Raw genomic sequence first — 15,527 nt, forward strand, 5'->3', positions numbered from 1 at the left:
ACCCAAAAAGAAAAAAAAATAGCAGAAACGGGTTTATTGATGTGGAAGAGCACTTGCTTTGCATGAGACGTGTTCTTTTGGGGAATATGAAAATCACTTTCTGGGAATACTTAGTTACATTAATTTTCCTTGAATTAGACCAATAGAACCTTTCAAGTATTTTACTTTGTACTTTCTATTGTTGAGGACTGTGAACCAGCGTGGGCGGTACTGGTGAGGGTCAGTGGTTCCGTCATTGAAACAGTCGTGTCGCTTCTTGCTACCATACTAGGATATACACCCTGGTGATATTTCTTCCATTTTCTGTACACACACAGATGTAGGTATGTTCATTTTATGCTATGCCACTGCGCATAACCGTACTTACTCTTCATAAATATGCGTATTGTTTTCTAAAAATAACTCATGAAAACGTGGATCACTAACTCTATCCCACACCAGATCCTCACATTCTCTTTTAAAAGTTTGTTTTACAGCCTATGATGGTCACAAAGTTCCAAACATAGTGCACTTGTCTATTTGCTAATTAAACGTTCCCCCTTTCCAATTAACTTGTTCCTGTGACTTTTGGATGGCATTCCAATGAAAATAAACTCAGGGTACAAATCTTGCTCCATCTCCCAGATTTTTGGAAATGAAAATATAATAGAAATAAGTGAATGCCAACTAGGGCTAAAGAACAAGAAGATCAATTCCAGGGATAGTAGCTTCTCTCTGTGAAATATAAAACCTTCAACTTCTGATCATTTTTTTCCTCTCACTTCTGAAGATAAACCAGTCTGAGTAGCTTTCTTTATATATTTCAGAAAAAAATAACAAAGGTTTGCCTTTCAGAACTCAAAATAGGGTGATTTCTACAATTGGGGTTTAATTAAGATCCTCAGAGGAAGAACTTGCTATCCTAAAATATTCCTTGCTCAGAGAGACACATTCTTACTACACTGTTGGGTTCTTTCAGGCTGGCTGAATAAATGAAATGAACATGACAGATTAATGGAGAAGAAACACATTGGATTAAACACATGGTGAATCTGTATTAATGTGGATTCCAAAGCCAATGAGATAAAATGAAGATCTAGACCCTGATATAATATAATATAGGAACAAACAACTAACTTTTTTTTTCTGATAATCTATGATAATTGGTATTCCCCTTACTGTCACTATATCTTTTGTTCCTAAATATGATAATATGAAAACTTTGGGTCATCTCTAAATTTTTCTATTCTATATGTAGGAGACATGCTTTCTATTTAATCTATTTTCCTTTTGTAATACATATTTTGTTATGATAATAAGAGGATCTCAGCTAGAACCTATAAAAATAAAAATAGAGGGAAATTATATTCCTTAAATTTAACCATTTAGGACTTATAAAATATTTTATAGTTTAACATAACATGTCAATATAAATAATTAATATAAAACATTTAGTATAAAATATGGGCTAGAGCGATAGCACAGTGCGTAGGGCGTTTGCCTTGCATGCAGCCAACATAGCCGACCCGAGTTTGATTCCTCCGCCCCTCTCTGAGAGCCCGGCAAGCTCCCGAGAGTATCTAGCCTGCACGGCAAAGCCTGGTAAGCTACCGATGACATATTCGATATGCCAAACACAGTAACAACAAGTCTCACGATGGAGACAGTACTGGGCCCGCTCGAGCAAATCAATGAACAATGGGAGGACAGTGACAGTGATAGTTCTAAATAGTTTCTAGAATATATTTGATCTTGATAAATTTTCTTAAAATTGATCACTAAAATAATAATAAATAAAATATTAAATAATTTATTTAATATTAAAAAACACTAAAATAAAATCGACAGCCAAAACCTATCCCAGGCCATGAAGTGATTGCTCTAAAAAAAAAGGCTAAAACTATAATAAAGGGGCTGGTTATTGTGATATGAGAAGCAAGGTGACGGAGAAGTGAGTCAGCCACATAGTTAGTCTATAGTTAGAGATTTTCCCAGAAAAAAAATGATTCATTGTTATGTATTAGTAGATACCAATGTCAGTGGGAGAAGTGTGGAGTTAAGGAGGTACATTCCTTGAGAAAGGCTGCTACTGCCCTCTTGCTTAGTAGTGCTAAGGAAGTTATCCAGGGAAGTCAAAACTACTTCAGTCCGCTGCAAGCATCTGGCTGTCCTGAATGCGCATGCCCCACCAGCCCTGCAAGGCAGCTCTCCAACTGTACTTGACAGATATTTGATCCTTAACTCCCTTAGTTCTCAGGAGCTATTGAGCTTATTATAGGTATCCCCCACCTCCCACCCTTATATCACAGCCCCCTTCCTGGCCACCCTCCACCTTTCCCTTGCTTTGGGCTTTGTGTGCAGGTGAGAATCTATTGCTAGGTTTGTCAAAGGAGAAGCAATTTGAAATTTTAGTGATTTTCTCTCATACTCTTATCACGACCAGTTGTTCTTGAACTTTCTTCTTTCCTGGCGTGTGGAACGGGGGAGGTTTTGTTTTTCTCTGGCTGGAGCCCATGCTAGTTATAGTCTGATCAGTTTCAGGCTTTGCTTTTCTAAAGGGGTCCAGCCTCATGCCCACTTTAGGGCTGATAATAGAGCAATTTCTCAAGTACTTCCTGGAAACTTCTTTGCCAGGGTGACCCTATCTCTCTTCCTGCAGCTACATAGGGAAAAATTATGAAACTTTCCGGACCATGTTCTATCAACTCATCTTTTTATCCTTGATGATGAACAGAGTCTGACAGAGTCTGACACATGAAAAAAAAAAAACATGAGTAGGATAAGCAAGTGCCATAGCAGATATAAATTCATACTTATTTTAATTATGTGCCTTTCTTAAAATTAATAAATACATAAGTAAATATTTGTAGGAATGGCTTTTAGATTTATGCTAACATTAGGTGAAAACTGTTCCTTCAGTATTTATTTATTTCTAAATTTATGAGCTATTTATTTCATTGTTAACAAATGGATTTTCTTTTTTTTTCCCATCATACACCAAAGTCAGTGTTCAGGTGAGCTTTGGGCTGATAACATATATATTTTTTCAATTTCTAGTTTTGTAAGCATATGCATTTGGAGAATAACTAGTACTACTGTGGACAAGAATAACACACTAGTTGTGTCCCAAATAGAGTTTTATTATAACACAACTTAACCTTTTTCTTTTATTCCTCCTTTTTCATATTGCCTATGCTATTTTTGCTATAGGGTGTGAATAGGCTGTTTGCCATAGAAATCATGTTGTCTTTTATAGCCAAATATATTTACTATTTGGTTCTACAGCAAATGTTTGGTCTATAGATATGAGTTTAATAAAATATCTAAGCATTATTCCTTAAACTAAACAGTTATTTCATATAATAAAAATAGAAAATGAAGCATCATTAAGCCAAGTATGATGGGCTAGCAGCATTTTCCTTTAGCATTTGTCTGGGTCTCTGAATCAGTATAATTATATTAAAATGTTCTTTAATTATACTGGTACAGAAATTCTTCTAATTAGCTAGCATGTTTACATATGAATACCTTTACTCACACTAAACAAGTCATTTTTTTTCCCAGTGGCTGGCTTTGTGTTCACATAACAAAGCATTTTCTCTGATCCCTGTGAAAACACTATTGTGTATCTTACAATCAGGATGAGTATTTAAGAAAGTCAATGCAAAACACTTTTCTCTAAAGCATCTCTAATTTAATTGTTTTAATAAAATAATAAATCTTAAGAGGACATTTTGACATTCCACTAAAAATAGCAGACTATCATATTTTCACTTTAAATGGTTTTATTTTCTTATTTTGTTGTACTAGACAGAGTAAATATTACATTCAACCTGTGTTTCAAATGAAATAAAAATTCTACAATGGAGCATTCAGCTGAATGAAAGTTTTCTAAATTGTATGTGCCCTCTTTTCTACTCGTATGCAGGATTTAGATATTCATAAATATTTAAAAAGTCAGGTTTTCAAATCCAATATGACTGCAATCCATTTAACAGTGAGAACTGAATTGTTTTTGCCCCTGTAGGTGAATAAGATAGACAAGCTAATTGCCTTTTTAACTTACAGATTTTCAGCACAAGATCTCATTATCATTTGCTTTCAGGAATAAATTTCTCTTGAGCTCTGATGGAGAGTATAGCTTCTTTTAACTTAAAATCATGAACCCTTTGCCTCCCCTCTCTTTCTCTAAATTCCCGTACAGAGTACTTGATACAAGACTGATTTTTCTCATCACTGTTTCAAGTGCTTCTTAGAATAAATTCAGAGGACAAGGCACATATCTTATTAGCATAAGAGAATACTTGAAAAATCAATGACTATGCCTAGATAGAAATGATTGCAACTATAACCAATATTCCAGGCATTTAGAAAGGTCATATGGAATTTATTTGAAACACTTTTCACAAGAATAATTATAAATGACACAGTTTTATTTGTCATATATAGACTCATTCTATCATTTTAAATACCTTACAATTGCTAATAAAAATGATCCCCGGGTAAAGCTGCTTCACTGAAAAACTTAGCTATTGAATCTTGAGTTAATAAAATACAATGTCAAACAAATTCACACCTACAAGAATATGTACACATGAACAAAAACACAATTTTCATACACATTGCAATAGATGATCTGGAAAAATCCAAGGACAGTAGAGAATCATTTCTCAACCAGGATTTATATTGGGTTTTATTTTTTTACCAGCTTATTCCAAGGGGCTAAAGGTGAAAATAATGTAAACAAGGGATAAGAAGGGTTTTACAGCATGATAGTCGGGGAACAATTGGTACTATGGGATTATAGGAAGGAAACAATGTCAAAAGGGTTCCAGTGGAGAAATATGGAGAAGCAATGCACTGGAGTTCATTAATTTTAAAAGCAGAAATATTGTTATATGCTGCACAGAGGAAAACCACTAGGAATATAAGTATAAGAAATGAAAAGATCGAGAACATAGATAAGAATGAGAGATTTTATTTTACAATTTTCATACATACTGGTATGACTATATTTTAGGGTTTTTTTTTTTAGCTTTTTTGGGTCACACCTGGCGATGTACAGGGGTTACTGCTGGCTCATGCACTCAGAAATTACTCCTGGCGGTGCTCAGCTGACCATATGGGATGCTGGGAATCGAATCCCAGTCGGCAAACGACTTACCTGTTGCGCTATCGCTCCAGCCCCTTTAGGGATTTTTTTAAAGCATTATTTGCTTTCATATGACAGTCAGAGTTTTTCTTTATATTTCTGAAGCTTTTGATGACTTTATATGTATATATGAAATTATTAAGATGCTCAATTTCAACTGCATTTAGTATGCTGTCACTCCCACACTCCGGATGTCACTCCTGACACTCCGGATGTCACTCCTGCACATACTAGTGAAACAATTGTTTAGGATACTAGTTTACATCAGGTTTCAATGTGGGTGTTTTGTGTTCTATAGTTTTGAACAGATGTATGACAGACATTCACCAAACCTATAGATTTCACAACATCAAAATTAAACCCTAGTGTACACTGTAGTCTGTGGGTTATAATAATATGTCAAAATTTGTCTATAAATTATAAATAAAACATTTGGTTGAGAATTTGATAATGGGTCAAGTTGGAATAAGGAGTAAGTGGTAAATACAAGTACCTTCCATACAATTTTTACGTGAAGCTAGAGCTTGTCTGAAAAAAAAAATCAAATTTCTTATCCCTTTCTGTTCGTATAGGATGTGTGTGTGTGTGTGTGTGTGTGTGTGTGTGTGTGTGTGTGTTTGGGGGAGAAAACCTAGTCGTGTTTAAGGTTCACTTTGCTTCTGTACTCAGGAATCATTACTGGAGGCAACCTTGTGCAATGCTAGGGTTTGACGCTCAGATGAGTCATCCTCGTGAAAATCAAGCACTTTTCCCATTCTGCTACCTCTCCTGCTCTAATGAGGACAAGTTTTATTCATAACTATCATTTAACAGATATGTAGTCAAAAGTATTGGCAAAGATAGGAAGAAAAGAGATCTCTATTCACTGTTGGTAGAATTTTAAACTCATACAACCACCTTGGAAGACAGCATGACTTGTTTTGTTTTGTTTTTTGCTAAGATAAAAACAGAACTGGCATATGAGTTACTAGTTAAATTTTTTGGTATTCATTCTAAATAAAGTAAAATCAAGGGCAGAGAGTTCACGTGGGTAGGGCATTCACTTTTCTCTTTGCTAACCTGAGTTCAATCCCAGGCACCTATATGTCCCCTAAGTCCCACCAAGAGTAATCCCTGAGAACAGGGTCAGTATTAAATTCTGAGCACCAGTGGGTGTGGCCCTAAAATAAAAATAAATTAAAGAAAATAAAAAATGCTTACTTGAACATAAATATTGACTCCATTATCACAGTGTTATTATCACCCATTATTACTGTGTTATTTATAATAGGTGAAATTAAATATTGTTTGATTAATATACAAGAAAATAAGCTATATATGCATAATATAAAAAAGTATGTGGTGAAAACACAATAGAATATTATTTAACCACAGAAGTAAAGAATACCATTTGTGAAAACATAGACCTTGAAGGCACTATTCTAGGACAAATAGGTGAGAAAGATAAGGAGAAATAAAATACAATATTTCTTAAATTTGGAGTTCAAAACAAAAACAAAAATGGCAAAACAACTTCATAGATACTGATAATATATTAGAGGTGGCCAGAAGCAGAATATGGGTATAGGTGAAATGCGTAGGGAGACTGAAAAGCACAATCATTCCATTTTAAATAAATGATAAGGATACAATAAGAAGCATGTTGACTATAGTTTATGGTGTGTATTGTGTACTCACAATAATGGACCTTAACAATTTTATCATAAAAAATTAATTGTACAAGTATGCATGTGCTTGATGTTAATTAAACAGTGGCCATTGTATAATATATAGGAATATTAAAATATTCTGTACACATGAAATTTATATAGTGTTACACACTGATTAGGTGTCAATAAATAATAGTGAAAGATAAGCAAGTACTTGGACAAATATACACACATTCCTACAAGGAAATCTGTTCAAGGAGACATTCAGATTTCAGTAAGAGACATGCAGATGAGGAGAAAGTTTGAGAAAAATTTATCATGTGATAAATATATGACCTGTTCATTATATAATTTAGCTTCATTTGAAGCTACAGTAGAAAAGTTTAGTAGGTTATAGAACTGGCCAAATTAATATATATTTTAGGGAGGAGAAACCAGAAGAATATAAATGACCACTGAAGTTGAGACTCCTAAAAATTACAATACTGGTATTGCATAATACAAGTAATATTGGTAGGTTCCTTATGATAATTTGGTGCCTACCTATCCATGTATTACATTTATACAGATTTAGCTTGTATATTTTAATATTATACAATATATATTATATTATATATTCCTAAAATGTTGGAGTACACGGAGCTTAGGTTTATCAGATTGTACCCATCACAGTGCTCCCGAGTCACTCCCATTACTTTGTCTGTCTGTAACCTCTTCTATGCTCTCTTCCCCAACCAATTTGTAAGGTCTCATCCTTCTTAGACACTGAAGCTGTACTGTAAATTAATATTGTCTTTCTCCTCTCCTTATGTCTTTTGAGCAGTTTACTTTAATGCAATGTCCTTTTGTATAGATACAGGAAGACAATTAATTAATATGCTCCGCAACTTAGGAATTGATTGGCTTTGAATGTTATTCACTCCTGGGCATCTGCCTTCTCAACTTAAGCCTCAGTTGCCCTCACTTCCTAGCACCCCAAGGGCAGGGTCCCGACGTGGGACTGGATGGAACCAGGGCAAGCTGGTAAGTTATGTGCTACCCTGGCATCGCGATGGGCCAGGCCAAGGTGACACGATTCTTAACTATAAGTTAAGAGTTTGATCATAGGCAAATGATGTCATGATCCAAAAGTAACGACAAGAGTAGGGCCCTGCTGCTAGGAATAGGAAAGATATCTGGCCTGAGCACTGCAGTCTGAGATCGAGATGGCCCTAGGAGAGCAATTCTATAAGCTCAAAGTATTTCTTACTGTGTCCATACGAAATGATTAATATTATGTACGCTCGAGCAAATCGACGATCAACGGGAGGGCCTTTACCTTTACCTTTATGTATGCTTATATGTTGGTTGGACAAGGAGAGGAGAAACACGTCCTAGAAGCAGTTTCCTGTGTGTCCTGACTAGCTTGGATGAGACTGCTTTTTTGGAGATGTAGATTCCAAGCTCTAGCAGACTGGTCTTTGTTGTGCTAATCTAAGTGCTTGTAGCTTATGAAAAGGTGAGGCCAGGATTACTGGCCTGCAGATGTAAGGAAACAATGTATGGTTTGCCACCTCAATGTTCTTTCTGTAACTCCTTTAGATGACATCATTATATTGCGCCCTTTAGAGGTACTATGATCTATATAAGGGAGATTTCAGGGCTCTCTGGGGGGACACATGCATCAGAGAACCTGGGAAGATGGGGCTGAGGACAGAAGCGGAGAGAACAAGGGCGCACGTGCTTGAGGATTCCTGAGGCCTCCATGACATACATCTCTTCCATGTAATAAACTGCTGCTAAGACCAACCAGCTTGGCCTCGTCTCCTTCCTTCGCCTGACCATCGCCATCGACCTCCGTGGAGTGGGGAAACGGCCTGACCGCCGGCCTTTTTATTTTTTGTGTGTTTACACACTAAAATATGCAACGTTTGTACACAGCTTTTATATTGTCTAATATAATTAACAACTTTATAATGTAGCATTTTATTTCTGGTTTTCTGTAAAAGCAAATTGACATGTAGGAAATTTAAAGGAAAGTTGAATAAAATCCCCCATACAGAGATACATTATTATAAATGTACATTTATCTGCAGTCTGTGTATTTCATTAGAAGCACAATATAACGTCACATGTAACCAAATATCTTAAACCAAAAATTTTCAAATTATCCCCATTTATTAAATGACTAAATTTTTAAATGCCTCAATTTTTCCTATCTCTAAAGTGGGAATAATAAAACCAACAAACCATGATATTCAAGAAAGAAATAATGTTTTTGAAATATCTTTAAATAATAGTATGTCATAAAAATATTAAGCTATAGTATTTTTAGCTCCTATTCAGTGCTCTTCTGGGAAATGCATAGTAACTGGCAAATTTTACTTCATTTCATCCATGAAACCCAGAGGTCCAAGTTTTATGAGGTCAAACTTCTTTGTTTCTAGATCAAATACTTTCAAAGTTTCCATCATTCAGTTCTTAACTTTTCCTTAACTTTGATGCAAGCTGTGAGTCACTCATCACTAACTGCAGCAAAAACGTGTGTGCATTTACAGATAAGGAATTCAACTTAAAAATCACCCACTCCCAGAAGAGTTTTGCCTTATTTTCAAGGAATCAAGTTAACTTCAAAGTTATAATCAATGCTTAAAAAATTCTACTTAGATCTAAAAATGTGGCCAATAATTCATTATTGCCTACACTCTCTGACCTTATTCTCATCAGACTTGTCATCAACTTTATCTCCATCATTCACTAAACTATTCATGTACTCCTGACCTCTATGCTAAGTGCAATAAGGAGACAAGACTCTTATCTCAGAGAAAAATGTTCTTATTTGGATTATTTTTGATGGTGGTGGGTGGCAGAAGTCACACCTGTTAGTGTCCAGGTGCTGCTCCTGTCTCTGTACTCAAGGATAATTCATGGTGGTACACAGGGTGACATATATTGTGTCAGGGATAAAAGTTTGGTCAACTGCACGCGGGGTAGTTGATATCACTCTTTGGTTACATTTCTGGCACCAGAAAAAATTATTTTTTTAGCTAATTAAATTTTACCGTGGTGTATTCGATATGCCAAATCCAGTAAATGCAATGGGTCTCATTCCCCTGATCCTGAATACAGCAGCGTTGAGAAGGATGTTGAAGGAAAGGCTGATAAAATCTCAAGGCCAAACTAGGCTGCCAAAACAAAGAAAGACAAAAATGACGTCTGTACTTTCAATGCATGGATGCTGGCATCTGATGCATCCATTGAGAACCTGATGGTACAAGCGTGAAAGATCAAGTAAGACATAATTGGTCTGACCGAGATGAGAAGGCATCAATCACATCATGCTGTTTTCGACACTGGAAAAGAACTGTTCCTCGGAACATGCGACAAAAGAGGTAGTGATGGTGTCGGTGTCCTTGTCAACACGAACTTAGCCATGAGCATTGATTCATTCGAATGTCTAACAACCTGAATTGGATGATTACACTTGAATAGATGTGGCTCAGTCCCAGCAGTTTCTATCTTCGTTGTCTACTCACCAACATCCAATTATGGTGAAGGAGAAGTTGAGAAGTTATACATGGAGCTGGAGAAGTTCTATAAAGAAGACTACACCTTCTACAAGATCATAGTAGGTGATTTTAATGCCAAGATAGGACCGAGAAGATCAGCCAATGAACTCCACATCGGGACCCATAGCCTAGAATGGAATGAACAGGGTGAGAGACTGTCTGAGTTCATCATGTCGACTAAGACAATCCATGGTAACTCACAAATCCAGACGGCCAAATCTAAACGTTGGACATGGGAGTCTCCTGGTGGACAGGTCCACAATGAAATTGACCTCATTACATTCAATGGATGGTTTTGCCTGACTGATGTCGCTGTTGTCCCAAAATTCCAAATGGGATCAAAGCACTGTCTCCTTCATGCAAAATTTTACTTCACAGAGCTGGGAGAAAGGAATGCAGAGTTTAAGAAGAGTACTCCCAGAAGGACCACCAACTGGGAGCTCTTTGACTCTCTTGCAGCAACATGGGAAGATGCTGTTGTTGACAACATTGACGAGGAATATGATCGACTGGTTCAGCACCTCCATGATTGTGCAAGGAACGCCAAGAGAGAGATAACACAGACGCACAAAAAAAACGCCTGTTTTCAAAAACTCTTGAACTGATGTGGCTTGGCGCAGGCATCAGGTAACCACAAACAAAAGTTCAAGCTCGCAAAGCAGTGCAGAGAAGCAATAAAGGAGAGAGAGTAGAGAGAAGAGCAGCAATGCTGGTAGATGTTACAGAAGCCGGGAAAAACATTCATAATGCCCTCCTTTCCTTCACCAACTGCAAGACCAAGATGACTGACCTCCGACGTCCTTATGTATCTATAACATCTTCCAGAAGGGCAATGGAGAAGATTATTCATGACTTCTACTCAGATCTGTTTGATAGCTACGTCCACTTGCCCACATACCCAATTCCGCAGGATGGATATGTCATTCCCAATGTTCTTCCTTCCGAAATCCAAAATGCCATCTCTTCAGTAAAGAAACAAAGAGCACCTGGCCCAGAAAAGGTCAGACCCAAACACCTGAAGAACCTACTGTCAGTATTCATCAATACACTGGCTCGGCTCTTCACACGCTACCTGTCTGAATGCAAGGTTCCATCCCAATGGAAAACCAGCAAGGCTGTCCTACTATACAAGAAGGGAGACATCCACAACACTGGCAACTATAGCCCAATCTGCCTGCTGTCTCTCATGTACAAGCTGTTCACTCGAGTCATCCTGAATAGGATTGGCAGAACACTAGATGAAGGACAACCATGCGAATAAGCAAGGTTCTGAAAAGGATTTAGCACCATCGAACATATCCACACGGATAACCAAGATCATTGAGGTTTCTCAGGAGTTCAAGATGCGGCTCTGTCTAATGTACATTAATTTAAGTAAGGCCTTCGATTCTGTTGAGATGGAAGCTGTCATCGAAGCTCTAGCCAATCAGGGCGTTCAAACTCAATACATCAGGATCCTCTGTTAGCTGTATTATGGATTCACTACCAGGATCTCACCATTTTACAAGGAAGTGATCATCGATGTCAAGAGAAGGGTTTGGCAGGATTATACTATTTCACCAAAACTCTTCAGTGCCAACCTCAAGAACGTCATGCAATGACTGAAATGCGAAGAAATGAGAGTGAAGGTAGATGGTCGGCAACTACACCACCACCAATTTGCTGATGACAGAGTTCTAATAACACCAAACATCAGCTATGTGGCAAAAATGCTGACCGACTTTGACTATGAGTGTGGAAAGGTTGGATTACAGCCAATCTCACAAAGACAATGTTCATGAGAAACAGTCTTGTTCCTGAAGTTCCATTCACTCTCAACGGAACAACCATCTCAGAATGCAACAGTTATGTGTACCTAGGTTGAGAAGTCAACATGACGAATGACCTGGCCCCTGAGTTGCACAGGAGGAAGAGAGCGATTTGAAATGTCTTTAAGAGTGTTGAAGAAATAACTAAGAGGACGAAGAACCTCCAGCTCCGAACACATCTCTTTGATTCTGCTGTTCTTCCTGCATTAATATACGCCTCAGAGACCTGGTCCCTATGCAAACAGGATGAGAACCCTATTCGGGTCTCTCAAAGAGGAATCGAAAGAGCTATGCTTGGGGTATCACGCTTCATCCAAATGAGAGAAAGAATCTGGAGTTTTGACCTCCGTCAATGCTCAAGAATCAGGGAAGCTGTCTCATTTGCCAAGACATCAAAAATCATATGGGCTGGACACGTAATTAGATTTAGAGATGACTGCTGGACTAGAGCCATTACCGACTGGATTCCATGGGACATCAAAAAATCACGTCGCCGCCCACCTATGACATTGTCAGACTTCTTCGTCAAGACCCTGAACAGACAGTTTGAATCTCTTTGTGTTCCTAGAATGAGCAGATGCCATTGGGCTACACTAACATGCAGCAGGGATGAATGGAGATGTTACTGGCACCCTCTCGAGCAAATGATGAGTAATGAGATATCTAGTGATCAAGTGATAAATTAATTTTTTAAAAAAATAATTAATTTTAAATAATTATTTTTTTAAAAAATTCAAAATTTCTTATTTGGATTATTTTAAAAAATGTTTATTCATAATTCTGTCAAAATTTTTCAGATTACATAGAAAAAGTGAGAAATTATTTTATTATGTACTTTAAAAATAACTTATTAAGTATTTATTTTTGTATGTTCATATACCTGCTTTGTTTAAGCCCCTTTTTGAGAATTTAAAAACATAAAGGAAAAAAAGTCCCCAAAATAACATATTTTACTCTAGAGTCTTGGAATCATGGTAAAGCATAATAATGAGTTAGTAATTTTACCCTTAATTCTCACTAGAAATAATATTTTAGCTAGTGAAGACATTTTTCTCTGCATGTTTTGGTAATGGGAAAGAGAGTAGATGGCTCATAGATGAATAATGCTATCCTATCAATAACTATATTGATTATTGGATCAATAATAAATAATAGAAGCATATAGAGATCATTAAGAATTACATCTAAATTCAAATTAATATCTCTAATATATACTTTTGACAACATTCTCCAATCTGGAATATATAATTTGCCATCCACATCTCAAATGATTCAATGGTCTTTCTTTGTTCAAAATGACAGTGTTGATTATACTTTTATAACTTACCTATTTAATGTTTGGTGGCCAAAGCTGAGTGCTTCTCTTAACCAAGTGAACTTAATTGCTTCCACAACAAGCATTAAATTTTACTTTTTTATAGATAGATCAACAAGACTGACAGTGACATAAATAATACTTGTTATTTTGTACTGTTAGACAACACACAGAACACCAAATTAACGGTGCACGGGTGTGATTATCAGCCAGATTGAGTGTTCTTTCCTACGTTTCTGCCTCTACTCTTTTGTAAGATGCTTTTTCTTAGAATTGAAAAACAATATAGTCCATTAGTATTCAGAAGCCAGTAGAAAAATCCATCTGAGCAGTTTATTGTAGGTGAAGTGCCCCTCCTCCCACCCTTGTCCTGCTATCCTCTCCTCATAGTAGCAAGAATTCTTTAAGAACAAGTAAAAACATTACTTTATTCACAAGGATGAATGTGAATGTGAATTGCATTAACCAGTCATAGCATTATATGGACAATTTCTATGTCACTTGAAATTCATGAGTTCAGTGATTCAAACCTAAACAGGAAACTTTTCCTGGTTAAATCATACATAAAAAGTTTCATAAGGCTTTATGGGTATCTCATGGTTCTTTCAAAACCATTATTTTGATGATTTAGATTATATGTTATGAAATAATGCAAAAAAACAATGGTAACAATTTATTTACTACAGTGAGAATATTGTATATAAAAGGAAAAGTGTTTTTTGAAAGCATACTTGTGTTTTTATCATTTAAGAAGCATCTAAAAGGGATCTGGCAATTTTGAAGATGCTGAAATATAGTCACTATATTTTAGTCCTGACACTGCATTTTCTACTGAAGCAGGTTAGGTCTGTTTTATACTATAAGACTTGTTTAAATTTTTATAGCAGTAGAAGGAAAAAGTTTATTGTGTAGCTTTGTAATAAACAGCCCCGTTTACTTGTTTTTGGGCCTCAGCCAATGGTGCTCCAAGCTTCCTTCTGATTCTGTGTTCGGGGGTCACACCTGGTGACTGGGGTGTCATATGTGGGTGCCAGGGAGTCACTGTCCTATCACTGTCCTCCCGTTGTTCAACAATTTGCTTGAGCGCGCCCAGTAATGTCTCCCAGTAATAATTGTGACACTTATTACTGTGTTTGGCATATCGAATATGTCACTGGTAGCTTGCCGTAGCTTGCCAGGCTTTGCCAAGTGGGTGAGATACTCTCTGTAACTTGCTTGGCTCTCCGAGAGGGGCGGAGGAACCGACTGACCCAGGTTGAATTCCTTCATCTACACAGCAAAGCCTGGCAAGGTACCCTGATATACTAGATATGACAAAAACAGTAACAAGTCTCACAATTTGTTGTGAGACTTTACTGGTGCCTGCTCATGCAAATCGATGAACAATGGGAGGACAGTGCTACATTGCTACAGTGCAAGGGAGTAAATGTGGGGTAATTGTATGCCAGCCATGTGCTTTATCCCCTATACTATTTTCCTGGTCCTTAGAATAAGCATTCAAAACTATGGTCTTTTCTGAAAAATTAGAATATTTTAAACATATTGAATTTATTATATATTTAAAGAAAATCTTAGTCAATCCATAGAAATCAATTAAATGATAATAAGACCACTAGGTCTAAATACTAACTAAACCACATAGAATCAATCTTATTATAAAAATGGAAAAATAAACATTTCCATGAACTCATGTATGGATGAATGCTTAAATCCCTATATCATTCTATATGTATCAAAAAGTAAAATCTAAATTAGCCCTTTTCTTAGAATTGTTATGCTTAAGTATGTATTGAAATAAACAAATAAACACCATTTATACTTGAGAAAGTACTGCTTGTTTAGATTCAATTTAAACCACTTCCACACTAATTTAGGTGAAGTTTCTAGGAAATAATGTATTTCCTTCAATACCTTTACTACATTGGCATAATACAATTCTTATGGCATTCCAAAGGTGTGAATTGATAACATGTTAAAAAAAAGAGACAGAAATATAATGATTATATAATAAATAAATAAAACCAGAAACTGGGGCAAGCACAGTCATAAAGCTAATTTAATCTTTGATTTTAGAAT

The sequence above is a fragment of the Sorex fumeus genome, unplaced genomic scaffold (genome assembly GCF_029834395.1).
Source record: "Sorex fumeus unplaced genomic scaffold, SorFum_2.1 ptg000098l, whole genome shotgun sequence".
Lineage (NCBI taxonomy): Eukaryota > Metazoa > Chordata > Mammalia > Eulipotyphla > Soricidae > Sorex > Sorex fumeus.